At 34.9% G+C, this 27,003-nt stretch overlaps 1 protein-coding gene across 4 annotated transcripts in view; it reads left to right on the top strand.

Moving 5' to 3' along the window:
* The window catches only part of FBXL20 (F-box and leucine rich repeat protein 20), a 91,755-nt gene that overhangs the window by 11,941 nt on the left and 52,811 nt on the right, over window positions 1-27,003 (top strand). The window lies entirely within an intron of this gene.

Genomic DNA, 27,003 nt, shown 5'->3' with positions numbered 1-27,003 from the left:
GGTTTAGTAGAATCAAAAAAAATTTTAATATCAGAAGGAATACCAAGAAACAGTATTACCATCTTCTAGAGTGTTGAAATTATTTCAACACTGTGAAATTTGCATTAAAAATGATCCTATAAATAAAAAAAAAGAAAGAGGGTTTTGAAGTTATGGCCGAGATCTATTGACCCTACTAACAGCCATCAAGTATATATTCAAAAGAAATGTGTAATTAACTCATTACATTACCTTTTTAGTCTTGACAATACTACATACCTACCTAGGCTCCAGTTTAGTCCTGTGCTTTACATGTTCTGGCTGTTGTCAGGTGGTTGGAGTTTTGTCAGTATTTCCAGTAACAGTACTGTTTTGGAGATGAATTAAAATGAGAATGAAAAACCACAGGATTCAATTCAGCATTAGACTGGGAACCAGGGGAGAATATATGTGCTCCCTGTTTTAATTGGAAACAAAGTTTTTCTTCTGTGGAATTAGGCCTGGATACACATTCAGTTTGAAGGTTCATAGCCTGCCAAATAGTATTTGTAGGTAGTTGTTATGTTTATTGGCAGTGGTAGTCTTAAAAAGGAAATGATCAGCTTGAAGTCTAAGTAAAACTTAACCAAGAACTAGGTAAGTACACTTTTGTGTAACTTTTATTTGCTGTGGCTAAGTTGGACTATGGCTGATTAAATGGTATGCAATCTCTGAGGTGTACCATTGTTTTAGCCAAAGTTAGCTTTAGCATCAACCTCTTTGACTGTCTTGAAGTAGCTTCAGGTCCCTCAGTTTAGTGTGTTTCAAGAACATGTCTTTCTTCTGCCCACTTCTGTTTTGCAAAAGTAAGACAGTTATAGGAATAGGCCTATGGTCTGATTTGGGACTGGAAATGGGGTTAAATTAAATTGTTGCTTTAGTATTTGTTCTTGAAAGAGGAATTGAAGTATGATTTTCTATTCACCTTAAAGTGAGTTTCAAGTGAAAAGTAATTCCTCCATCCCTACCATTTTCCAGTGGAACAACTCTTAACTACTTAATATGAATTTTTAAAAAAATTATGTATGTATGGCTATGTTCATGTAATGAACAAACAAAATTATACTGGACAAACAAAATCATACAAGATTCAGAACCTTGCTTTTTTCCTCTTTTTAAAATATAAGTTTTAATTTACATAAGAAATATATGAATACATTTTTATTTAAAAATTAAAATATTTTAAGTATGATAAAAATTCCTCCTTATACTTCCCATAACCCTGATCCTCGCCACCTAAAGAAATAGGAACCAGTTTTAAACTTGATGAGTGTCCTTGCAAGTCTTTCTCTGTGCTTTTTTGCGTAGCATCACTTTTCTGTGTATGTGTTTACACGAATAGTCTCATACTGTGTTGGGCAGTCTGAAACTTTACATTATGTCTTAGAGATCTATTAGATACATTTCTTTTAACAGCTACATGGTATTCCATTATATTAAATATTTTAATTTGTATAGTTAGCTATTAATGGACCTTTAGGTTTTCTCCTTTGCATTACAAACAGACATGCAATAAGTGTTCTTATATATGTGCAAGTGTTCCTTTATGTTAAATACCAAGAAGAGGGTTTTCTGGATTATAGGGACTATATGATTATTAGATTTATTAGGTATTTTCAAATTGCCTTCCTAATTTATGTTTTGGCCCATTGTGTAGGAGTGAATTTGTTTCTCTGCTTCTTTACCAACATGTGATTTTTCCTACTTTAAAATTTTTCAGTGATAGAAGGGAAACTGTTTTATTGTTTTATTTTGTATTTCCCTCATTCCTAGAGAAGTTGAGTGTCTTCCTGTCTTAGTCTTCTTGTTTTATTGATTATTGTATTTCTTCCATAAATTGCCTGTTTCACCTTTCGCAAGTTTTAAAAATTAGGTTGTGTCTTCTTTTTAAATCCCTCTTAGGCATTCTTTATATTGAATACTAACCATATATTAGCAAAGGTTTTCATTGAATGGGCTTGTCTCTTTATGTTTCCTTTATGTGTGTGTTTTAAAGTGTCCCCTATCCCAGGATTATAAGGATTCTTCCATATGTGTTACATTAATTTTTCTAACCTAAGTTTTAAATCTACCTGGAGTTCATATTATAAGGTAGAGTTTTAACTGAACTTTCACCCCATTTTGATAGCCAGTTATTCTAAGATGATTTAGTCTGTCTTCTACCCACTGGTTTTGAAATGCAATTTCTATCATAAAAGTAATTAAATGAACTCAGAGGTCTGTTTTGAACTATATTCTGTTTCTTTCATCTATTTTTTTTTATTGCCAGTACCTCAATATTAATTAATTGGCTTTATACATTAATTTGAGGGAATTTATATCTTTATAATATTTTCCTTCACATTCATGAATATGATAGGAGTTCTTCCTTTAAGATCTTACACAGTTTTTTTTGTTCCTTTTATTTCTGCATATTTTCATTCATTGATCCTGCATATATTCATTCATTAATTCAGTCAGAAAATATTTGATCACTTTTTATGTGCCTGAATATTGTTATAGATGCTGAGGTTATAAAAGTGGACAAAACACAAAATCCTACCCTTATAGAGTTTAAAATTTAATGAAGGCAAACGATAAGTGCTGTAGAGTGTGTGGAGAAAAGGGAACCCTCCAACAATGTTGGTAGGAATGTAGTTTGGTGTAGCCATTATGGAAAACATAATGGAGATTCCTTAGAAAACTAAAAATAGACTTACCATATGATCCAGCAATCCCACTCCTGAGCATATATACGGAGGGAACTCTAATTCGAAAAGATACATGCACCCCAATGTTCACAGCAGCACTATTTACAATAGCCAAGGCATGGAAACAACCTAAATGTCCATCAACATGACTGAATAAAGAAGATGTGGTATGTATATATACACAATGGAATACTACTCAGCTATAAAAAGAAAAAAGAATGCCAGTTGCTGCAACATGGATGGACCTGGAGATCACCATTCGAAGTGAAGTAAGCAGAAAGAGAAAGAAAAATATCACATGGTAGCACTTATGTGTGGAGTCTAAAAAAGAAAAAAGAAAAAGAAACAAATGAACTTATTTACAAAATGGAAACAGACTCACAGATACAGAAAACAAACTTATGGTTGCTGGGGGGGAAGCGGGTGGGAAGGGATAAATTGGGAGTTCCAGATTTGCAGGTGCTAGCTACTATACATAAAATAGATAAACAAGTTTATACTGTACTGCACAGGGAACTATATTCAATATCTTGTAGTAACCCATAATGAAAATATGAAAAGGAATCTATGTATGTATATGTATGACTGAAACATTATGTTGTACGTCAGAAATTGACACAACATTGTAAATTGACTTAATCAATTTCTAAAAAATTAAGGGAGATTTACATGAAACTGATTTTTTAAAAAGTGAATACATGATGTGTCTGATGCTTAGAAGTCTATGGACAGAAATGAGGGACAGGAAAAAGAGGAAGGGAGCTGGACATGGTTCATATTTTACCTAGAATAGTTAAGGAAGACCTCACTGTTAGGTTAATGTTTGAGCAGACTTAAGGAAATAATGGAGCAAGATAAGACCATTACAGGCAAAGGAATGCAAAAATGAAGGTGGGAGTGTGCCTGATGTATTCTAAGAACAGAGTGAACAGGTACGTCTCTGTGGCCAAATCATAGTGAGGTTGGGTAACCATGGTAGGGAAATGGTCAGAGAGGTATGAGTGAGAATAGAAAGCGATGGAGTAGATGAAGACCAGGGCAGATCATGAATGGCCTAAGCTCTGAATTTTACTGTGAAAGGAAAGCTATAGGGAGTTCTGAAAAGAAGAGGAACATGATATAATTCATGTTTTGAAAGGATCACTCTCGCTTTGTAGAGAAGTGGTGTATAACTGGCCTTTAAGGCTCTTGTAGTCATTCAGAAAAGTAATAGTAGTATCTTGTATGAAGTTGATTGTGATGGAGGTGTAAGAAGTAATGGGTCCTGGATATATTTTGAAACTGGATGATAGGATTTACTATCATTAGGAAACTATAAAGTTCGTGTGTTGATTTTTGTGTATTCATTTTTGTAGCCAGCTAGGATACTGTCAGCTGCAACTAATAGGAAAACTTTTTAGTGGCTTAAACAATAAGGTGTTCATTATCTCACATTATAAGGAGTCCAAAGCAGAGATTTTTTCCAGGATTAAGAATCATGGTTTAGAGAAGTGGTTTTCAAACTTCATTTCACTTAACAGTCACCTGGAAAGCCGGCAAATCACCTGGGCCTATGAATTTGCATATCTAAGAAATTATAAAAGTGATTCCTAAGTGAGTACCACACTTTGGGTAACAGTGACTTGGAGCCTAATAATTAGAAGGACTTTAGGGTTTGAGCAGAACTGTGGCACAAGACTGACTGGGCTTTAATCTTAGCTCTGCTCTTCCTGTCTGTAGTTAAAATTTCAGGTATATTGATCTTGAGGGGCTATTTTGTTTTCGATTTCTAAATTTATTGTAATATGTGTGATATATCAGTGGCTTATGATAACAGGTTTTTGAAAGTTTCTTTGTGGCCAAGTATATCATCAGTTTTTATAAATATTCTGTGTTGGAACAAATAAGATTTTTTTGAATGCTTGGGTTTGATGTGAGAAAAAAGATCACAGATGAAGAAAATTTTGTGGGGTATTTTTGAGGGTAAAGGGGAGGTAAACAGATAAAAAAACTTTTAAAAATAAGACTACCCTTTTAAAGGACTCGTTGCAGGAAGGAAGAAAAGAAGTGCTTGCTAGAGACTGTAGACCAGAATGCCCCATTTTCTTAACGTTTCTTAAAATTACAGTTTTTCTGTTTATATCTGAATAGGAAATTGTGATGGATCAGCAGAGGAGGAAGACCTCACTCTTAAGTAGAGGAAACAAAAAAAGACTCTTGGGTTGAGGGGGAAAACCTAATGGTGAACTCCTAAATAAAAGGTAGACCGTGTATTTATGACTTAAAATATGTTTAAGTCAATTTAAACTTAAAAAACTTAGAAAGGGCTGAAGACATTTTTGAAAGAGATAATGGTATTTGTCCAATAAAACATTAAGGATCTGTTATTTTAAAATTGTATCAACTTGTAATTACTGACATGCAATACAGTGTCTAATTATGGCAAACTAATTTGTTTTATCAGTTCATATTTTGGCTGAGATGACCATTTAAAGCAGTGTGACCTTATATGTATGATTTACAAATTATTTCTTTACGTGCTTTGTAATTTTTTATTGAAAGCCAAACACTTTGAATATTAAAATGTGGCAACTCTAGAAATCACGTTCTTTCCTCTCCTGGATTTGTTGATGCAGCTTATTTTGTCTGTTTAGTGTCTTTTTCTGAACTAATTCTGTTAAATCTGTATTCTTTGTCATGTGTGGCCACTGAAATCTCTCTTCCATTAACTTAATAGTCAGCTAATGAGTGTACAGAGATTTCCTTAAACACTTGGAACCAGAAATTCTCTCCCTTCTTTGCTGAGGGCTTCTTTGTACATGTTAGGGCATGCCTTCAACACTCAGCCAGGCAGTTTACAATTATGCCTTAGCCTTCACTTCCTGTTTCTGCAGAGCCTCAAGATCAACCAGAAGTGACAGCTTAAGGCCTCTTCAGGTCTTTCCTGAGCATGTGCAAAACCCTGGGCATGCATGTGGCCTTCTAGATACTCAGGAATGTATTGAAACTTTTCAATACCTTTAAGGACATCTCATTCTCTAGCCCTTTCCCTCAAGTTCATTGGTTAGTCTGTTGTTTGCCCAACCTATCATCTGTTCCTTAGGCAGCAGTGATTAAAATATTTGCCTATAAATGTTTTGGACAAAGTTGGGTAATTTCTTTAGCACTAGGCCCTCTTTGAGTCAGGCCAAATAGAGACAGGCCATTTAAGCCAGTCTTCCATGGTGCAGCCAGACCGGTCAAGACAAATGATTACAACACTTTAAAAATGAAATCTGTTCTGCTTCCTCAGTTACCACCAATGCAAGCTGTTATTTTCAAGGCTACTGCTGATCTGGGGGTTGGGGTAACTTAAAATGCCACAAAACTTTCTGTTCTTACTGAGATTCAGCCTTTGTTCTTAAACGTTACACTCCTTGGATGGTTGCATTCAATTAATTTCTGAAGTTCAAAAACATTTTATTTTGCCAGTTTTGGTGGTTAACTTTTATTGAGAGGTGGGATTTCAAAATTCTTTATCCCACCGTATTTGCTAATATCACCTCTGAGTATATTTTTGATCTGAGATTTTAGAAAATAACTGATTTTTTTAACTCACAATTTTATTTTTTAATTGACGTATAGCCAGTTTACAATGTGTCAATTTCTAGTGTACAGAATAATGTTTCAGTCATTCATATATATACATATATTCCTTTTCATATTCTTCTTCATTATGGGTTACTACAAGATACTGAATATAGTTTCCTGTGTAATACAGTATAAACTTGTTGTTTATCTGTTTTACATGTAGTAGTTGCATCTGCAAATCTGGAACTCCCAATTTATCCTTTCCCACCGCCTTCCCCCCTAGTAACCATAAGTTTGTTTTCTATGTCTGTGAGTCTGTTTCTGTTTTGTAAATAAGTTCATTTGTCTTTTTTTTTTTTTTGGATTCCACATATAAGTGCTATCATACAGTATTTTTCTTTCTTTTTCTGGCTTACTTCACTTCGAATGGTGATCTCCAAGTCCATCCATGTTGCAGCAAGTGGCATTCTTTCATTCTTTTTTATGGCTGAATAATATTCCATTGTATATGTATACATACCACATCTTCTTTATTCAGTCATCTGTCAGTGGACATTTAGGTTGTTTCCATGCCTTGGCTATTGTAAATAGTGCTGCTGTGAACATTGGGGTGCATGTATCTTTTCAAATTGGAGTTCCCTCCATATATATGCCCAGGAGTGGGATTGCTAGATCATATGGTAAGTCTTATTTTTAGTTTTCTAAGGAATCTCCATTCTGTTTTCTGTAATGGTTGCACCAAACTATATTTCCTCCAACAGTGTAGAAGGGTTCCCTTTTCTCCACACCCTCTCCAGCATTTATCATTTTAATGATGGCCATTCTGACTGGTGTGAGGTGATACCTCATTGTAGTTTTGATTTGCATTTCTCTGTTAGTTAGCAATATTGAGTGTTTTTTTATGTGCCTATTGGCCATTTGTATATCTTCCTTGGAGAATTGCTTGTCTAGGTCTTCTGCCCATTTTTGAATTGGGTTGTTTGTTTTTTTATTTTTAAGTTGTATGAGCTGTTTCTGTATTCTGGAAATTAAGCCCTTGTCAGTTGCATCATTTGCAAATATTTCCTCCCATTCCGTAGGTTGTCTTTATGTTTTGTTAATGGTTTCCTTTGCTGTGCAAAAGCTTATAAGTTTAATTAGGTCTCATTTGTTTATTTTTGCTTTTATTTCTATTTCCTGGGTAAGACTGCCCTAGGAGAACGTTGCTAAGGTATATGTCAGAAAATGTTTTGCCTCTGGAAGAGAACTGATTCTGGTTCCCTAATTTTGTTGGGTTTTTTTGTGGGGATGGTTAGGGAGGGGTAATTAGGTTTGTTTGTTTGTTTATTATTTTTTTATGGAAGTACTGGGGATTGAACCCAGGACCTCATGCATGCTAAGCATGCACTCTACCAATGAGCTATACCCTCCCCCCTGGTTCCAGTTATACTAAAAACATACTTTCTCAATTTCTAATTTTCATTCTGCAGAAAAGTGACCACAACCACTAATTTGACCATGTCTTCTAATCATTTTATATACTACTTACTTTTAACCACTACAGTCGCTGATAATGGTACATATTAATACCTTGAAATCGAGTTGTTATTGTCTTTGTCCCATGTTATAGAGGCTTATCTTGAGATATCAGCTTAGATTTTATCCATTTCATTTAAATTCATCTCAGTGTAAACTGAGTTATTTTCAATTTTAGATTTATAGGATGTATAATTAGCTTTTAAAAATTCTAGAGAATATAGACAAAAACAGAAATGGTGATAGTGATCCGAAATATTGTAGAGAAAATTTGATAAGGAAAAACAACATCTTAGTTATAAGATTAATTGCAATTTAACAATCTTGATATGTGGTTGCTGTGACTTCAGAATGAGTAGAACCTGACGTAACATTTAGCTCCAGCCAGCCAGTGCAACAGATATGTATATTATGGTTTGTTATGTATAAGGCACTGTGGTTAATCTGCTTTCTAAAAGCTTACAGCCTAGTAGGTTAGAAGATAGTTAACACAGTGAGACAAAGTTTAAGCTGTATAATAGAATTATAAGTAAAACTCTAGATTATAGGAAGGTAGAAGAACATGTCTACCTAGAGATTATTGGATTTCTGAAGAGGTCTCAGGTAAAGCATCCATATCCTTGCTGAAGTTCTGAATAAACGGAGAAAACAGGAGTGGCACATTGGGGTCAAAATAACACTTTTATTACTAACAGAGACCAGGTTGGAGGATACAGCTTTCAGTATGGGAGTCAAATTGTGCCTTTTAACTGAAATCCTTTAGGTAGACCCACCTGGCTCCAAGCAGTGCTATATTGACTTAGGCCTCCCTATGCAAGGGAGAGTCTTGCCCTGAAAAAGTGGATAATTCTTGCTCCACACTTTGAAAAGGTGGAAACAGAAATGAGCCAAGTTTGCTCTTCATTCTTCTAAGATTAAGTAGTCACATAGGTTGAGATAAGTACTCTGTATAAGTAAAGAAGTACAGAGAAGTCAGGACTATGTTTATGGAAAGTTCTTCCTCATGAAAACCTGATGCAGGAAAGAGGCATTCACCTCTAACAGAGTATCTGCAAAGCCTTCACAGAGGATCTGAAATTGGAGCAGACCATTAAAAGAAAAGGGGGGGGGGATAGATTTCTAGGTATAAGATAAAAAGCCGTTGAGATGAGAAAGTGTAGGCTCTGTTTGAAAAAGTAGTAGTCTAATTTACTCGAACATTTGAGCTCTTGATTTCAATTGTATTATCCTTTGGGAGTTATCATCAAACATCAGCATTTAGCCCTTGAACAGGAGTTGACTCTATTTCAAGGTTATTTAACTTAAAATATTACAAAAATAATCCCTTCCTGGTTTTAAGACAGCAAAGTAAACCTATTTACAGGCTTTTTTGAAAATCACCTCAACAGGCATATGAACTCCATCTTTGAAAGCATGAGGCCTGTATTCCTACTTGTATAGGAAGAAGGGAAGCAAAAAGAAATACTAAGTGGCCTAACAGAGGAGAGGAGGGTCAGACCCTATAGAGGAGGCAAGAGGCAGATCATGATTTGTCTGCAGGACCCCTTGAAGAACTCAGAACATGGAAGTGCCATATACCACAGGTGGAGGCTGAGAACAGGGGGCACTGTCTGAAAATCTGTAATGGGAGATAGACCCCTCTCTACCCTACCCCGACACCTGCATACTCACCCCCTTCACCTTGAGCAGTTGGAAAACTGCCATCAGCCTTACAGAAAAGTCAGGAGATTATTCTTTGGAGGAGTTGAGTTTGAGAAGTTCACAACTAAGGACCCTAAGCCCAGAGGAGAATGGGGCTAAGGTGCTACACTGAGCAGTGGAACCTCCTGGTCTCCTTCCCTCACATAGTTTCAGAATTCCATCAGCCAGGTGAGAGATTGAAGAGTCTTCCTCCTAGTAAGAGAATATCCCCAGAGAAAAGATAGCTGAATTTAAAATTCTGCTTATGTATCAACAGGCTTGTGTCTATCAGTGTTGTTTTTAAATCTATAAGCATGTTTTTCGTTTGTATGGCTGTTGGCAGACTACCTCATAAAGTCATTCATAACCAAACTCTTTATAGAACTGTCCCATAAAACATACATTCTAGAAAATCTACAGAGGCCTTGGATTAGTAAAATGGGAGGGAAAAAAAAGAGAGGGAGCTAACTAATAAAAAGTTTCCAATGTTATTTAAAAAAATATATCATGTACCACTGATTTTTTTTAACATTTTTTTATTGAGCTACATAGTCATTTTACAATGTTGTGTCAAATTCCAGTGTAGAGCACAATTTTTCAGTTATACGTGAACATACGTATATTCATTGTCACTTTTTTTCACTGTGAGCTACCACAAGATCTCGTATATATTTCCCTGTGCTATACAGTATAATCTTGTTTATCTAGATATTTTAAAATAAGATACAGATTAATTTACATCAAATCTGAAGAGTATAATCCCGGCATTTGAAAGTGGAAAGCATGCTGTACACCACAAATTGACACATTGTAACTGACTATACTTCAATTAAAAAGAAAATAAAATGAATGTAGATTCATGAAAAAAATCTCATTGTTTTGTTTTTGTTTTGCCTTGGATCACCACTGGTTTGGGGAGATAGGATGGAGCATACTGTCAAAAACAGAGTTATCAAGTCTGGCTTCTAGGCTGAGTCCTAATTTGTTCATATACCAGCCTGCTTTCTGTCAGTCTGTATTGATTTCAATTTTGATTCTTTTTTTATGTTTAAGAAAAAAAAACTGTACATGTAAATCTATTTTAGTATATTCTATACTCTTATGTAAATTACATTTCTTTATTTCTGTTGGTTCCCTTTTTGGTTTCTCTTTTGTTTCCAGCTTTATTGAGATATAATTGACATATAAAACAGTTTAACTTTAAGGTATACAGCATGGTTTGATATATGCATGTTTTGCAAAATGAGCCACAGTAAGGTTAGTTAACACATCCATCATCTCAACATAGTTAATGATTGGGGTTTTTTGTTTGTCTTGTGGTGAGAACATTTTAGATCTACTCTTAGCAACTTTCAAGTATACAGTACAGTTATGTTAACTGTAGGCACCATGCTGTACCTTAGATTTGCAGGATTCACTCGTTTTGTAACTGGAAGCTTGTACACTTTGACCACCTTCATCCATTTCTCCCAGTTCCCCAGATCTGGCAACCACCACATATAAGTGAGATCATACAGTATTTGTCTTTTTCTGCTTTATTTGACTTAGCATGTTGCCTTCAAGTTTCATCCGTGTTGTCATAAAAGGCAAGATTTCCTTTTTTTAATGGCTGATTAATAGTCAACCATAAATATATATATTATATTGTCTTTTTCTGTTATTCTGTCAAGTACTTAATTGTTTCCAGGTTTTGGCTATAGTAAATAATGCTGCAGTGAGCATGGAGGTGCAGATATCTCTTTGATAGTGATTTCATTTACTTTGGTTATATACCTAAAGTGGGATTGCTGGACTATATAGTAGTTATATTTTTAATTTTTGGGGGAACCTCCTTACTGTTTTCCATAGTGATGGTACCAATTTACATTGAAGGGTTCCCTCTTCACCTTCTCACCAACACTTTTTATTTCATGTCTTTTTGATTATAGCCATTCTAACAGATGTGAGGTGATGTCGCATTGTGGTTTTGGTTTGCATTTCCTTGATAATGTTGAACACCTTTTCATGTACCTTTTGGCCATTTATATATCTTCTTTGGAAAAATTTCTGTTCAGATCTTTTGCCCATTTAAAAAAATTTTTTGCTATTGTATGAATTCCTTATATATTTTTGATAATAATCCCTTATCAGATACATAGTTTGCAAATATTTCCTCCCATTGCATAGGTTGCCTTTTCATTTTGTTGATTGTTTCTTTTGCCATGCAGAAGCTTTCTAGTTTGATTTAGTTCCAGTTGTTTTTTGCTTTCCTTTCTTGTGCTCTTGGTGTCATATCCAAAAAATCATTGCCAAGACCAGTGTTAAGGAGCATATTCACTATGTTTTCTTCTAGGCGTTTCAGGCCTTACATTTATACAAGTCTTTAGCCCATTTTGACTTAATTTTTGTGAGTAGTATAATAATAGAGGTCTAATTTCATTCTTTTGCATGTGAGTATCCAGTTTTCCTAGCACCATTTATTGAAGAGACTGTCTTTTCTCTGTTGAGTATTCTTGACTCCCTTTTCATAAATTAGTTGACTGTATATTCATGGGTTTGTTTCTGGGCTCTTGATTATATTCCATTGGTCTATGTGTCTGTTTTTATGCCAGTATATAATGTTTGATTACTAAAGCTTTGTAATGTAGTTTCATATTGAAAAGTGTGATGCCTCCAGCTTTATTTATCTTTCTCAAAATTGCTTTGGTTATTCAGGGTCTTTTGTGGTTCCATATGAATTTTAGGACTTTTTTCTGTTTTTATGAAAAATGCCATTGGAATTTTGATGAAAATTGCATTGAATATGCAGATTACTTTGGGTGGTATGGACATTTTTTCGGTATTAAATGTTCCAATCCATGAGCACGGATATCTTTCTATTTATTTGTGTCTTCAGTTTTTATCATCAATGTTTCTTATAGTCTTTAGTATACAGATCTTCCACCTCCATAGTTAAATTTATTGCTAAGTATTTTTTATGCTATTTTAAATGGGATTGTTTTATTGTTTTATTTTTCATCTAGTTTGTTGTTAGTGTGTAGAAGTGCAACTAATTTTTGTAAGTTGATTTTTTAACCTGCAGCCTTTTATTAGTTCTAACAGTTTTCAGGTGGAGTCTTTAAGATTTTCTGTATATAAGGTCATGTCTTCTGCAGAGATACTTTACTTCTTCCTTCTGATTTGAATGCCTTTTATGTCTGTAACTTGAACTATCTTTTTAACCCAGGGATACTTCCCACCTGATCATGGTGTATGCTTCTTTTAATGTGCTGTTGAATTAATTTTATTGGGAATTTTTGTATCTGTATTCATCATAGATATTGGACTATAGTTTTCTTCTCCAGATTTGGTATCAGGGTAATGCTGACTTTGTAAAATGAATTTGGGAGTGATTTCTCCTCTTCAGTTTTTGGGGAAGAGTTTGAGGAGGCTTGACATTTTTTCTTCCTTATATGCTTCCTTGAATTTTCCAGTGAAACCATCTAGTCTTGTGCTTTTCTTTGTTGAGAGATGTTTGTTACTGACTCAGTCTCCATACTCATTACTGGTCTATTCAGATTTTCTACATCTTCATGACTCAATCTTAGAAGTGTTTTTTTTAAAAAAAAGTGCACATTAAAATTTCAAAGAGTTTATTTGAGTAAACATCAATTAGAATTGCGCAGCACCAAGCTAGAAGTAGTTTTAGAAGTGCTCCACCCACAGGAGCTAGGGGTAAGGTTTTTATAGATAAGATACAGAAGTGAAGTAAAGAAATTATTTGAATTAATTGTATCTTAGGCAGTTGCATCATTTGGAACTGTTCTTAAGTTTCATTTTCTCAGATTCCAATGTACTGACTCTGGCTTGGGTTTTAGTTTGCTATGTAGGCTACAAGGCATAGAGCCATCTCAGTGTAATTGCCTCCTTGTTTAATTACTGTAACAGTAAGTTGTCATGTTCCTGGGAATTTATCCATTTCTTTTAAGTTGTCCATTTTGTTGGGGTATAACTGTTCATAGTAGTCTCCTATGATTCTTTTTATTTCTGTGGTATCAGTGATAATGTCTCCTCTTTCATTTACAATTTTGAGTCCTCTTTTTTCCTGGGTTAGTCTGGCTATAGGTTTGTCAATTTTGTTTATCTTTTTAATGAACCAGCTGTTAGTTAGTTTCATTAATCTTTTATATTTCCTTACTCTATTTGATGTGTATTACTGCTTTCTGCTTAACTTTGGCTTAGTTTCTTCTTTTTCTAGTTCCTTGAGGTGAAATGTTTGGTTGTTTATTTGAGATCTTTCCTCTTAATGTAAACATTCCTCTTAGAACTGCTTTTACTGCATCCCATAAATTTTGGTTTGTTGTATTTCCATTTTTGTTTGTCTCAAAATATTGTTTGTTTTCCCTTTTGATTTCTTCTTTGATCTATTGGTTGTTCAGTAGTGTGTTGATTAATTTCCATGAATTTGTGAATTTTCCAATTTTCCTTCTCTTACTGATTTCTAGTTTCATGCCCGTGATGTTGTGAATTATATTTATATATTTTGATCTTTGTTCATGATTCCTGGCTCACAACTACCAAAAACTCTTGTAATTTCCTAAGCGATAAGAGCAGTGGGAACATCTTTTGTTATAATATTTGGCCTTTTGTCCTCAGTTCAGAGCCATAAAGGTGAAATGGGTGTCTTTTTTATTCACAACAAGCCCCTTTCAATCACACTTAAATTTATGTTAATAAGTTGAATTTTGGAGAGCTCCTAGGTAACCTAAGGGTGGAGGCCAGTTGCCATGGGAGCCAATCATGATCAGAGGGTTAAAACTTTCTGTTCCATCCCCTGCCCCCCACCCCAATCCTCTCATCTCCATACCTGAGGAGGAGAGAGGAAGGAGTTGGAGGTTAAATCAGTCACCAACAGCCAATGATTCATCAGTTGTGCCTATGTAGTGAGGCCTCCATAAAAAACCCCAAAGGATGAGGTTTGGGGATCTTCCATGTTGGTGGCATCCACATGCCAGGAGGGTGGTGCACCCCAGTTCTTATGCAGACAGAAGTTCCTGCACTCATCACCCTTCCAGACCCCACCCTACTTTTTCTGGCTGTTCATCTGTATTCTTCATAATATCCTTTTAATAAACTGGCAAATACAAGTTAATGTTTCTCTGAGTTCTGTGAATCACTTCTAGCAAATTAATTGAACCTGAGGATTGGAGTGTGGGAACCTCCAATTTATTGCCGGTTGGTCAGAAGCACAGGTAACACCCTGGGCTTGCAGTTGGTGTCTGAAGTGGCAGGAGTCATGTGGGACTGGGCCCTTAATTTGTGGGATCTGATGCTATCTCCTGGTAGATAGCATTAGAATTGAGTTAAATTTGTAAAACACTTAGTAAGTGTCTGATAAGAAATGGGGAATGGCTTGAATGCTGGAAAACACATATTTGAATACCATTGTGATCAGGAAAGATCCTTGATATAGCTTCTATCTTATTGGTTTTTTTGAAATTTGTTTTGTGGCCCTAACATATATTCTGTCCTGGAGAATGTTCTGTGTGTGTATTCGCTGCTGTTGGATGGACTGTTTTTGGTATGTTTGTTAGGTTCATTTGGTCTTTGATGTTGTTCAAATCTTCTGTTTCCTTATTGATTCTCCGGAATATCTGTGTATTGTTGAGAATGGAGTTTTGAAATCCCGTGCTACTATTGTATTGCTGTTATTTCTTCTTTTAGTTCTGTTATATTTGCTTTATGTATTTCAGTGCTCCAGTGTTGGGTGCATAAATACTTACAGTTGTTGTATCTTCTTGATGAATTGATCCCTTTATCATTATATAATGACCTTTGCCTCTTGGTTTCTTTATTACTGTTTGTCCCTTTAGTGATACCAAGGTTAATGTCATCTAGTTAAATTTCCTTCTCTATGTAAGAATCTACTCTGTGACATCCCTAATACTGGAAAGGTTGGTTGCCAGTAAGGGGGACAGCTCACAATTGTACATGTTTATTTAAGCAAAATCTGTCTTAAAACAGATTGTCTCCATTTCTTCTACGTTGGTTATATGGAACAATATAGAACTACGTGATTGTAAAGGACAATTCTTCAGCTATTCAGTAACAGCTATAATGTTCTTCCATTTAAGATTTTGAATAGTCCTCTTATCTTTACCATTTTCCACAAGTCTTAGTTTTAGAGCCTCTCAATATGCTGGGATCCATTTTCTAAATGATGTTTAGTTGATTTCCTTTCTCAACTGTGACGTTCGAGTTATCAACAACCACTCAGAATATGCAGAATTATAGTCTTCTCCATTGGTCTGGTCCCTTATTTTCCATTAATGTATCCTAAGATTATAGTTTTTCTTTTCTGTTAAAATTTGTTACAGCAAGTCATATAACTGACTCATGATAAAAACTCCCTTTTTTTTTGTTAAACTAGGTTTCTTGTTTCATATTTATATAACTGATAATTGCTTAATCTAAGTGAAAGATTTTTTCATTTACCCTGTTTAGTTTCCTATTGATATTATCCTTTTGAAATCATGTTGAACTCTGATCCTGTTATCCAAGGTATTATTTATCCTAATGAGCTTTGTCATGTCCACAGGTTTAATAAATATACTTAATGATTTTATCCAGGACAACTAAAACCAGTGCATGGGAATTTTGGTTAAACATGGGAGTTTAACTTAATACATACATTTCCTTTCCTTTTCAGACAGCACTAGCATTATAATAATGGAATAAAAAGAAGGATAAGACCACAGGGACAAAAATGAGTAAAAAATTTTTAGAAGATTAAAAAAATTAGTAGAAAAGTGTTAAGTGATTTAGCCAAGTGGAGGAAGGTACACCCTGGATTGTCTGCAGAGACAAGCAAGCAAGTTTATCCAACAAAACCTCCAGAAAAATTCAACACTTAGTAGTAAAAAGTCTGGAAATACAAGGGTGAGGCTTGAAATTAAAAGTAGGTGATCATCGAAAGTCTTGTATGAAGTGATTGAATCCTTTGCAAACCACTTCTTCCCCCTCCAGGAAACTGGGCATTTTTTTCTCCAAGAATGTGGAGGTTGAGGGTTCTGGATCCAGGAATATCAGATGCATGACAGGGATAATAGTATGGAGCCAAACAGTGAACTTCCATTTAGCTTCTTAATGCCATGAATAGGAGAGGAGAGCCAAGGATAACCTGATAGTTGAGGAAAGCCTTCAAAATGAGAGGCCAAACAAACACATAAAAGAGACAACGTAGAGAGCAAAGGGAAAAAACTGGGGATGGGGCAGAGGGGAAGGAGTATTAATCCCCAGTAAGTGAAATACTGCATCTTCAAAAGAACAGAATGCTCTTTTGGAAATCTTTCAATGAATAAAAGTAACTCGTGGAAATAAAAAAAAAAAGTGATAGCCCCCCATTCCCCCCAAAAAATTAGTGGAAAGATTGGAAGTAAAGTAGAAGCAAAATTAAAAATTAAAGATAGAGCAGGTGGTCCAATATTTGACTAATAAGACTTAGAGAGAAGACAGAGAAAATAGTGGGAGATGATATCAAAAAAAAATTCCAAAGTATTTTCCTAATTGAACCATAGATTTGCAAATTGAAAGAGCTGATAGAATAATAAAAAAGATAGACCAAGAGAACTGATTAGAAATTTCAGTAAACTTGGGATACAGAGACTGTATTTAAAAGCTTCCAGAAAGAATAACTAGAGATTACATTCAAAGGACCAATCAGAATAGCATTACTATCACAAGCAGTTAACATTGGAAGACAGAAATGCATCAAACAGTGACTTCAGGTACTTTCAGTAGAAAAGATTTCCACCTGTAATTTCGTTCTTAGCCAAATTATCAATCAAATATGAGTCTGGAATAAAAATATTTTTAGACATGTGCAAGTGACCCCAAAATTACAGTTCTCTTTAGTCCCCATAAGTTACTAGTGGGTGTGCTCTTAAATAGCAAGTAAAAAGAAATCAGGTCCAAAACTCAGAATTCAGTCAAAGAGAAGAGCCAAGGGAGAGCCCAGTATGACAGCTATGTAGCCAGTCTAGAGAACCCCCCAACAGAATAAGCAGAAGAAAGAACGAAGGGGTTTTGGGAAAGTAGCTCCAGGAAAAAACAGTATCTGATGTGTTTAAGCATGTGGAGCATATTGATAGACATGTGATAGATGTTGGAGCATTTGAGGGAAAGTTAAAAATATATATAGAAAGTAAATCCCACTCCTAGGCATATATCCAGAGGGAACCTTAATTCAAAAAGGTACCTGCACCCCAGTGTTCATAGCAGCACTATTTACAATAGCCAAGACATGGAAACAACCTAAATGTCCATCAAAAGATGACTGGATAAAGAAGTTGTGGTGTATTTATACGATGGAATACTACTCAGCCATAAAAAATAAAATAATGCCATTTGCAGCAAAATGGATGGCCCTGGAGAATGTCATTCTAAGTAAAGTAAGCAAGAAAGAGAAAGAAAAATACCATATCACTCATATGTAGAATCTAAAAAAAAAAAAAAAAAAGACAAATGAACTTATTTACAAAACAAAAACAGATTCACAGACATAGAAAACAAACTTAGGTTACCAGGGGGGAAGAGGGTAGGAAGGGACAAATTGGGAGTTCGAAATTTGCAGATACTGACTGGTATATGTGAAATAGATAAACAAATTTATACTGTAGAGCACAGGGAGCTATATTTGATATCTTGTAGTAGCTTACAGTGAAAAAGTATGAATACGAATATATGTATATTCATATATGACTGAAGCATTGTTCTGTGCGCCAGAAATTGACACAACATTGTAAACATTGTAAACTGTATACTTCAATTAAAAAAAGAAAAAATATATATATATAGAAAGTAGAAAAAAATGAGGTAGTCATTAATTTGTAGGGTGAAGGAGTACTTGGTCCTGTTGTTCTTCTTGACTCAGCACTCAGTAGGATCTGTTCAATCCTACATTCACACTGACTCTTGATTTAAGTAAAGATTGTGATGAAATTACATAGCGTGTGGAAGGTAGGGGTAGAGACTGAAGGTAAATACTTATATTTTTGGCAGAATGTCAGCGGATAATATCTAAATTTGATAAATCAATCATAGTTAGAAAAACAGGCAAATATCAAAAGAACTCCCCAGAATAATTGATAGAGTATAGGAATAGGGGGAACCCTACTATTTTTCCAACATCCTTTTGTCTTGGTTGACTTTTTATGTAAAAATTCAGTTAAGTTATATGGCATATTTAGAAAATAATTTTCAGATACATATCAATTAATTAATAACAGCCAAATATCTAGGTATATCATTCATCCTTTGTTTAGCTATCTTGTTTATAAATAGCACCACAGTCTTGTTCATGTCATGGTCTAAGAAGTCTAATAGATTTCCTTGGTCTATTAACTTGGTGTCACTGTCCCTTAATGACTTTCTTACAAAGTTTTTTTTTTTTTTTTTTTTGCCTTAAAGAATCTGTGTTCTAATGTAACATATTATTTCTTTTGGTTCCTTTTAAGTCTTAAATATAATTTCTGGCATGCAGTTAGGGTATCTGGGTAACTGTGTGCTTTGTTTCTTTTATTATCTAAAATAGGGGACTGCATTTTCTACAGATAAGTACCATGGCTGTATTAAAATACAATTGCTTTGAAAATATTTCCATAGCAGTAAGATGATTTGGAATGTGTGTTTGTGAGTGAGTTGTAAAATTACTATCTGACATATGTCTTGGAAAATTCCACAGATTCTGCTAGTTTTCAATTTCTGGTACATCAATGAGAATTTGTACATGAGGAAATAAAATCCTACTTTCCCTTGATTTACCATCCCCTCTGGCATTTTGGAATATGAGATTCAGTTAAATGCTTGCTAATCCTGAATCAGATACCATCACTGCCTTGTTGTATCTACTAGTTCTTTTGTGTGTGGAGATAGAGCTGTGATAAATGGCAGAGGAAAGAGAAGGACATTTAATTATATTGCCACCTTGAATTTTCAGCTCTTTTCTTTCACTTCACAACTTCAAAAGAAGCTTTCAGTAGGGCATGGAAGACTTCCAAGATTTAGTAGTACCCAAAATAAGTTCCAGTCATATCCAGTGGTTGTCATCAGAGTTTATGGAGTCTTTATGGCTCTGCGGTGTTGCTGGGGATAGTTAAAACTGAGTAAGTGGAAGAAATTCTCAACAGAGAACAGAATAAAGGTGTATTATTTTAGACTGAGATCAATGAATTGATAGTGGATATTGATTTTGCTTAAGTAAACAGAAGTCAGGATAAAAGAAGGCTTGAAATATTGAGATATTAGAAGGTGTCCAAAGCAGAAAGTTTGACCTATTAAGTAATGTTTTCTAAATGTATCCCTTCCTTGGTGTTTTTATCTAAGGATTTCTTTCCTAGGATAAATTTAGTCATGAGATGGTAATGCACTGGCAGCAGTTTGCTTCAAAAAAGCAGTTATATTTCTACTATGGACAAGATGTTGGGTGGAGGAATTACAAACTTACTTTGTTTTAGGTTTATTTTGCCATGTAAAAATGTTTTTCCTCTTAGCTTTTGGCAAGAAAACTAGCCAATTGGAAAAACATCTGGTGTTGGTTGAGTCAGGGAATGGCATAATCAGTAAAAATTACTTTTAGGAAAAAATAGTTTAAAGAAATCTTCTGCATCTTCAGCTCTGGGTTTCTTTATAAACATTCATTCTTACTCTCTCCTAGAAATTGTCTTCCCACCAAATATTTCACCTAGGTTGGTCTACTTTTTTTATGTCTCATATTTTATTCAAATCTGTGAAATTTAGATCATGAGTCAAACTTTTTAAATGGAGAATCTGTTTTTGTAAATTTTGCTGTCTAACAGCCACTCTAAAACTTAGTGACTTGAAACAATATTCAGCCTGGCAGTTCTGATGGGCACTCAAAAAGGTCACTCATGAGGCTGCAGTCATCTGGTGGCTTGACTGGGGCTTGAGTGTCTAAGATGGCCTCACTTACAGTCTGAGACCTTTGTGTCACTGTCAGCTGGTACTCTCTTTCCACAAGGTCTCTCATCATTCTAAAGTTTAGCCTGGACTTTCTTACATGGTGGCAGGAATATTTCAAGAAGGTTAAGCCTTAGCCTTGGAAATCCACCACATTCTTTTGGTCAGATTGAGTCATCATGTGAACTCAGATTCAAAGGATGGGAAAACGGACTCCACCTATTGAAGGGACTTGAGGTAAAATCTCCTTGCAAAAGAGTATTGCCATAAAGAGATAAGATTCTTTGGAGGCCCTTATTATAAGGTTTTACCTTCTGGCTCCAATGATACACATTCTTGTCCCATGCAGAGCATTCCCTCCCAAGACCTCCAAAGTCTTATCCAAAAACAAATAACATGTATAAATATACAGATAAACAAACAATGGTGAAGACCTATAATTTGCTGTCTGCATCAGATTTAGAGGTGGGAAAGGGTCCTCATTTGCAGTTCCTCTTGATCCAGAGATCTATGAACTAAAAAGAAAAGTTATCTGTCCCCTACACCCAACATATACTGTTATTCACAGGGATAGAATAATGGCAATATATATTCCCCCTAAAAGGGGGGAGTAACAGCAAGCATATAGCAGTTGTTGTTTTATCAGCTCTGAAGTCATGCAGGCACATTGTCAGTGTCACCTGCTCCTTTCCAGAAGCAGGAAATGTGCCTTGGTTGGAGCCCAGTTCTGCTTCCTGGGAATGGTTCCCTAATCCATTATTCTCTGTGATTCTTGGTACTGCATTATCGGCTCTCAACACTGCTTTCTGAGAGGTCTCTCCTTTTACATAAGAAATGTCTTATGAAGCTAAGTGGTGTCCTCAGCATAGGACTTTCTCCCCATAGATAGTTGGGAGCCCAGAGGCCTCTTTTCACAGTCTCTATCCCTTGTTGTAGCTGTACTCAGCTGGTACAATTTCCTTTAAAATTTCTGGGATTTTTCTGTGAATCTGATTTGTGTTATTCCATGTCTCAAAAGCTACATCATTATAACTGTCTAAGATAGATCTCTCCCTACTTTGGTTTTGTCAGGCTACTGTGGCATAATTCCCTTAAGCTTCATAGAGGCCATTGTATAACCATTGTTAGGCAGAGTTCACATATATGATATCAAAAACATGATCCATTAAAAAAAAGATAAATTGGACTTCATCAAAATTAAAAATAGTTGTGCTTCTAAAGACACCATTAAGAAATAGAAGGCACAACACACAAAATGGGAGAAAATATTTGCAGATCATATATTAGATAAAGGATGTGTGTTCAAAATATATAAAGAGCCCTTAAATCTCAATAGTAAGACAGTAAACAACTCAAATAAAGGGGCAAGTGATTTGAATATACGTTTCACCAAAGAAGTCATTTGAATGGCTAAAAAGCACATGAAAAGATGCTCAACAGCATTAGTGGCTAGGGAAATGCAAATTGAAACCACAAGAAGATACCACCCCATTAGACTGGCTAAAATAAAGAAGACAACAAGTGATGGTAAAAAACATGAACATACCGGGAAATTTCATATACTCCTGGTGGGGATGTAAAATGGAGTGGTACAGCCACTTTGGAAAACAATTGAGTGGTTTCTTTAAAAGTTTAAAATCAAATTACCATATGATACAACCTAGAAACTCTCCACCTTAGAGTCTATCCAAGAGAAATGAGAACATATTTCAGCCCAAAGATTTGTGTAAGAATGATCATAGCAGCATTATTAAAAATAGTGTAAATAAATAAATAAAAATTGTAGGGATCCAAATGTGTATCAACTAGGAATGAATAAATAAAATACAGAATTCCAAAAACTGGAATACTATTCAGCAACAAAAAGGAATGTAGGTACATGCTACAACATAGATGAACTTCAAAAACATAAGAATAAAAGAAGCCAGATTTAAAAGATGATATATTTTATAATTTCATTTTTTTTAATGCCCAGAAAAGGAAATCTGCAGAGACAGAAAACAGATTAATGGTTGCTTGAGGTTGGGGATCAGCACTAGGATTGAATGCAAATGGACGTGAAAGATATTTTGGGGGTGATGGAAATTCATCAAAATTGAATTGTACAGAGAAAGACAAGTACTATGTGATATCACTTATATGGGGAATCTAAAAAATGAAACAAGCTAGTGAATATAAAAAAAACCCTGAATTATAGTGATGGTTACACAGCTTTATAGATTAACTAAAAAGTGTTGAAATGTACATTTAAAACCATTGAGTTTTATTGTATGTGAGTTATGCCATAATAAAACTGTTTAAAATGCATATATACATGAAATTCCATAATGGTGAAAACTTAGCTATTATTACCACTTTTTTTTTAAACAAGGAATGTAATGTAGCTCATATCCCTTGAAATAAATGGGCCATAAGCCGAATCTCCAAACTTATCTTTCTTTAGCTATTTTAATCATTTTTTGTGATGATGGTATTCAGTCTGTTGTTGTGTTGATGTTATTTGCATGTTGTTTGCTAAATTTAGGGTAATGTTCAGTTTATTAAATTCCCTCCCTTCCTCTCTCCCATCCTTTCTTCTTTCCTCTCTCCCTCCTGCCCTCTCTCCCCACCACCCTCCCTTCCAAGGCACTTTGCTATAGAGGCACAGTGAAAAAAACACAGAATACGTTGGGAATTTACAGACAAGAGGAGTATTTCCAGATACTGTAGTAGAAATAACATTTCATTTGTTCAGGAATTTCTAGGCATTGTGTTGGTTTCTGACTACTGTGGTGAACTAAACAGACAGGGCCCTTTCGTCTCAGAGCTTACAGTCTGATATAATGGGCACCACACCAGACCAGGGTGCTTTGGGGTTTCAGAGGAGAAGGAATAATCAAATCCAGTTTGGGAGATTTCTAAAGGCTTCACAACATAGATAGCATGTCCACTGGATGTTAATTATTTCTGATGACAGAACAGACAAGTTTGGTTGCAAAGGTGCTGTATAGAAGATTGCATGAACAAAAGCACAGAGCCTGTTTGAGGAGAAGCAGCAAATGGTCTATTTAGTTCTATTTTAGATCTGTTTTCTTCCTGTTGGTTATACTTTACTTACTGTATGTAATTAAAAGTTGCTGTGGATTATAAAATATACCATTATTTTATACACCACAAAAAAAGTTTCTGATTTTAATTGTAAGATGTTTCCTAAATTCAGAAATGTTAAAATGTGGAGGAAAAAAACTTTCATTTTTAAACTTCAAAATTTGCCATCTTAACCATTGTCAAGTATGCAAGACACTCACAGTATTGTGTAACCAATCTCCAAAACTTTTTTATTTTTTCATTTTGCGAAACAAAAGATTATCTTTTAAAAAATATATTCTTCTAAAAAATATATTAGTAAATTTAGCTGCTTATTACAACAGAGACCCAAATTAAGAGTGGCTTAAATATGATAGAAATTTATTTTTTCTCTCATATGAAAGTCCAGAGGCATGATGTCTCTGCAATCATCTGCAGGCTTTTTCTAGTTTTCTGCTTATCTTTAAACTAAGGCCTTCAACTTCAGGATACAAGATGGAGTTAAGTCATCCAAACCACATTTAAAACAGCAGAATTGAGGAAGGAGTAAAGAAGAGGCACACACATCACTTTTTCTTACATCCCATTGACAAAAACTTAATAACCCAGCCTTATCTAGCTACAGGGTAAATAAAGTCTTCTTTCCACACAGCCATGTGCTGGCTAAAAACTTGGAATTCTGTTACTCTAGATGAGTGAATGAATATTGGGATAACTAGTATTCTCTACCAAAATATGCATTAGATTTTGTATTTCTTCTATGAAGCTTGAATAATATAGGTTAGAGCCTTTAATTTCCTTTTTTGGAGTTCGTAGCTATACTTTAATTTAATCAGCAGGGGTCACTGTTGAGTATTTCTTTCCTATTGCCTTTGTTCACCTCATCTGTCATTTCCCACCCAGATACTGGATTTAAAGCCTGTTTCCTGTGTCTTTTTTTGTGTGTGTTCTAAGCATTTAAATTCATTATGTTATTAAACTAATGCCCAGTATGGGCCAAAGATTTAAAACCTGATTAGAAAGTCAAAAATAATAGCAAAAAAAAAGGAGGAGAAAGATTACTATTCAGATTTTCTCTTAGATACTGTAATTACAATTTGCAACAAGTGGTTTCAAAGTTAGATTTCTCAGCTATGTCATTTATAGAAAAACAGTTTTATACAAAAGAACAAATGCTAATGTATGAAAAACCAAACCTGTTAGATTTTAAAAACCTATTTAAGAGTAGCCCATCCCTAGAAGACAGGGCTGTTGCAATATCTGCTTGTTTAGGGGATGATGTCCTACCTTGAAACAAGTAATCGAGAGAGAACGATCTAGTTGCTCTCGTGGTCTCCCCCCCCCCCCGCCCCGACCATGTCCTTATAATTGTTTGTGGATAGATTATTAAATTGCATGCTGATATATCCCCAGGTTAATAGGAAACCTGGTAACCTAAGAATGTCAAATGTTTGAACAGTCACTTCCTCTACAACTATTATATCTAAAACCATCACAAATTTGTTGTAATTCATTATAGCCTTGATCTAATTGGTTTTGACCCTTTTATATTTTGCATGAAAAATCTAGAGTTTCAATATAGCTGAAATAGTAAAATATCTAAAACATATATACTATTGCTTCTGTGAAACATTTATTTTATAAACAATGCCATGAACTAGAACAGAAGCCAATTGGGTTTCCTAGAAAATGTCTAAAATTATTGGGTATCTACCTCTAGGAGTATTTTCTAAACTCCAGTGCTGTGTCACTTCAAATATAATAAAATTTTCTGATTATGTATTAGAACTGTTAATATAAGCCTTGAGATCCTCAATATGTTTGATCTGGTCCATTGGGTCTCATTAGTATCATTAGCATTAGTATCACCTGGAGGGCTTGTTAAACTACAGATTGCCCCTCTACTTCCACCACCCCTCACACCCTGGTTCTGATTCTATAGATCTGGAATAGAGCACAGGAATGTGCATTTCTAACAAGGTCCAGGTTGATGGTGATGCTGCTAGTCAGGTGACCGCAGTTTGTGAGCGTCTGATCTTATTTTTTCTTGCAAACTTGGAGTTAGGATACATATGTGCAGAAAGAAGGGGAGGGAAATACAAATCTGGACAAATGTCCTATACACTTGGTGTTTCCCAGATACTCCCAGGACACTGTCTATTCCTTCCCTCAATCCCCCGCCAGTGTACCTTCATGTTCCCACAAAGATAACAGCATTTAATCTATATTGACTGACACAAGGGAAGACATTAGCTGCTAGATGTGATTTTTATTCCTTTTTATATCTAGGGTTGTAGAAGTTATGTGAACAACACATAGTGATTTATATTTTTATCAATTTAATTAGTGCTTATATTCAAGTGAGCAAAGTACCTTATTAGATGAGATATGTAGCGGTTAATCAAATACTTTGAATATACAAGATAAAGAGCTTAGCAAAGTGATTATGTTTTACGTTTGTAGATTTGAGTTGGGCATAGTCTAGTAGATTGAGTGTTCAGTGATATTGTTGTATACTTACAAACTTCATTTTTCCCAGAGATCTCAAGCTCAAGATACATATTGTGTGCTAACTCTAAAAGTTCCCCAGGTCTCAACTTTGGATACCTTAGCTATCTTTGCAACACATTGTTCCTTTGTCATCAACCCTAGATTATTCAGGGCATACTTTATAACCCCTTCATATATTCTTTCCTTTAAATATACCCAGAGAAAAATTATCTTAGTGATATAGTCTTAGAAATCATGCAATTTGAGAAGAACTTGTTTAGGAGGAAATGTGATGGCTTCATTTTGAAAGTCGTCTTATAGAAGTGGGATATGATTTTAAAAAAATCTTCCATTAATAAGTAGATATTTTAGGAAAGCAGATTATTCTTTGGTGTCAGATTATTTTGTAAAACATGTACATGTCAGGCAATAGCATTACTTTTATTATAATATAATGTGTTTGCTGCACTGAACCAACTTTCCATCACAAAGTCCTGTAGCTTCTTGAAAAATCCTCTTTTATCCTTTTTTTTTTTTTTTTTTTTTTTTTGGTGGTGAGGAGAGGTAATCAGGTATTTATTTATTTTCTTATTTATCTACTTATTTATTTTTAATGGCAGTACTGGGGATTTGAACCCAGGACCTCGTGCATGCTCGGCATGCACTCTACCAATGAGCTTTACCCTACCACCTCCAGGTTTTTTTTTTTAAATTTCCACTGCCCCTGTAATCTTAGAGACCTACCTCATCTTTTACTTAAACTATAATTTTAATATATTCCTTGCTACCAGTCCAAAATTAGTATTCACTGATTGCTCTCCTTTGTGGAAAAAATGGTGGCTCTGTTTAAATGCATCCATTGTGAGTTATTTGATTAATTTGTTAAATGATCACTGTGTATATCCAGAATGTATATGGTGGTGGTTATAAAGCATTACTGGTTTTCTGTATGATTTGTAAAAACTTGTAAGAGAATGTTCCCTATCCCAGGTTTGTGAACACCTCCATGAAAAAGTTGATGTGAGTTAGATTTGGAGAATGACCTTACCTTAATGGCATT

Source organism: Camelus dromedarius, chromosome 16 (assembly GCF_036321535.1).
Source record: "Camelus dromedarius isolate mCamDro1 chromosome 16, mCamDro1.pat, whole genome shotgun sequence".
NCBI classification, from domain to species: Eukaryota; Metazoa; Chordata; class Mammalia; order Artiodactyla; family Camelidae; genus Camelus; species Camelus dromedarius.
This window is presented reverse-complemented; position numbering and strand designations above follow the sequence as displayed.